The following is a 2500-nucleotide window of genomic DNA, read 5'->3' as shown; positions in this document are numbered from 1 at the left end:
CATGTGGGGTTTTGACACCCCCACAAAGAAGGTTGAATCAGGGCTCCATAGCTCCATAGGGGTCGTGAGTTCAAATCTCACTGGGGCCTCTTAGACTCCCACATCACACTCTTTCCAAGTCAATCACATTTTCTTTTAGCTTTCTACTTTTCCGTGGAAAACTGTGGATGTGCACAATGAAATACAGGGATCTATTTATTAACCAGTGAAAAGTGCTTTGTTCCATACATAACTACTCAATTTCTACCACAATTCTATTTTAATCTATTCTCCAAGTTACCTATATTCACAACATGTTGAAAACATTGCAATTCCACCATCAGGAGTATTAGCCATTCATTAAACAAACCTCACTGTCTTGGAAAAGTCTACGGATTGATTGAAAAAAAACAACTTTTGTTAAAAGACACTTGCCACCTGCTAACCAATCTCACGGAGGAAGGAACACTTTCCATTTTTATTTTGGAAAATAGAACTCAAGCTTGAATGTTCCATGCATCTGATAATTACAGAGGTAACTTAGCCAGGAGTCAACGCATCACAAGTTGGAATGTTGGAATCAATCCACTGGGATACATTCTGTTGAATTTCAATTATCTCCTAGATACATATATTCGAAACATGCTGAAGATATTGCAATTCAGCCTTTGGAATGCCCATATGCGCCACTTATCAAACAAACCTCACTGTCCTGAAAATATCTATGGATTGACCTGTCCGGCACGGTGGTCTCAAGGCTACGTTCGGGTTGTACGCCTCTGTGGCGGCCAGTGTTTGGTTTCTGCTATCGGCGGTCATTTTTATTTGAAACGCTAAGTTTTGAACTGTGCGCATCAAGAGATGCCAGCTACCTCCTTGCTTATCTTTGCCTTTCATCAAGTGGATTTTGAAGAGGAAAACCGACTTTTCAGGCTCATTGCCCCTCAATTACTAATCTCATACAAAAAAGACGCATTCATGTGTTTTCTTTCAAGACGTGCAAGAGAAAAATGCAGATCTTCTAAATTCTACACTATGGACTAAAAAGACATAGCTATTGGGCTGCCTTCCTTGTTAGTAGAGCTGAGGGACTAAAGTAGGATATGACAGAAGTTCCATTTGTCGCTCTCCAAGCTGTCTGCGATAGCCGGCGCTCACTTGCCGGTCAAGCACAAGCCAGTCAGGATGGCCGAGCGGTCTAAGGCGCTGCGTTCAGGTCGCAGTCTCCTCTGGAGGCGTGGGTTTGAATCCCACTTCTGACATTACTGCTTTATTTCTTGCTCAAAGCAACCGCGATCTATCGTTAGCTTGCTTGGTATCGCCAGCTACATTACAACTAATTGGATGACGATATATTGCTGCTGCTCTAGGTGTGTTCTCCAATTGTTTCTTTTCTCAGCAACATATTTCAGAGAAGCAAACTGGCTATGCCCTTCAAGAGAAATATTTTTTCTTCCTACCAGATTAATTAACCTTGGTTTTCCTTGCAAGTTGGATGACGACGTTCCACATGTGGGGTTTTGACACCCCCACAAAGAAGGTTGAATCAGGGCTCCATAGCTCAGGGGTTAGAGCCCTGGTCTTGTAAACCAGGGGTCGTGAGTTCAAATCTCACTGGGGCCTCTTAGACTCCCACATCACACTCTTTCCAAGTCAATCACATTTTCTTTTAGCTTTCTACTTTTCCGTGGAAAACTGTGGATGTGCACAATGAAATACAGGGATCTATTTATTAACCAGTGAAAAGTGCTTTGTTCCATACATAACTACTCAATTTCTACCACAATTCTATTTTAATCTATTCTCCAAGTTACCTATATTCACAACATGTTGAAAACATTGCAATTCCACCATCAGGAGTATTAGCCATTCATTAAACAAACCTCACTGTCTTGGAAAAGTCTACGGATTGATTGAAAAAAAACAACTTTTGTTAAAAGACACTTGCCACCTGCTAACCAATCTCACAGAGGAAGGAACACTTTCCATTTTTATTTTGGAAAATAGAACTCAAGCTTGAATGTTCCATACATCTGATAATTACAGAGGTAACGTAGCCAGGAGTCAACGCATCACAAGTTGGAATGTTGGAATCAATCCACTGGGATACATTCTGTTGAATTTCAATTATCTCCTAGATACATATATTCACAACATGCTGAAGATATTGCAATTCAGCCTTTGGAGTGCCCATATGCGCCACTTATTAAACAAACCTCACTGTCCTGAAAATATCTATGGATTGACCTGTCCGGCACGGTGGTCTCAAGGCTACGTTCGGGTTGTACGCCTCTGTGGCGGCCAGTGTTTGGTTTCTGCTATCGGCGGTCATTTTTATTTGAAACGCTAAGTTTTGAACTGTGCGCATCAAGAGATGCCAGCTACCTCCTTGCTTATCTTTGCCTTTCATCAAGTGGATTTTGAAGAGGAAAACCGACTTTTCAGGCTCATTGCCTCTCAATTACTAATCTCATAGAAAAAAGACGCATTCATGTGTTTTCTTTCAAGACGTGCAAGAGAA

At 41.4% G+C, this 2500-nt stretch overlaps 2 non-coding genes across 2 annotated transcripts; both read left to right on the top strand.

Annotated features, from left to right (window-relative positions):
- The first annotated feature begins 1158 nt into the window (after positions 1 to 1158).
- Positions 1159 to 1241, top strand: TRNAL-CAG (transfer RNA leucine (anticodon CAG)). Its single transcript has one exon. It is a non-coding gene; the product is annotated as a tRNA-Leu (tRNA).
- A 288-nt stretch (positions 1242 to 1529) lies between these two features.
- On the top strand, positions 1530 to 1602 carry TRNAT-UGU (transfer RNA threonine (anticodon UGU)). Its single transcript has one exon. It is a non-coding gene; the product is annotated as a tRNA-Thr (tRNA).
- Positions 1603 to 2500: the final 898 nt, after the last annotated feature.

This window comes from Pelobates fuscus, chromosome 12 (assembly GCF_036172605.1).
Source record: "Pelobates fuscus isolate aPelFus1 chromosome 12, aPelFus1.pri, whole genome shotgun sequence".
Lineage (NCBI taxonomy): Eukaryota > Metazoa > Chordata > Amphibia > Anura > Pelobatidae > Pelobates > Pelobates fuscus.
Note: the sequence above shows the minus strand (reverse complement) of the source record. Positions and strands in the feature narration are given on the sequence as shown.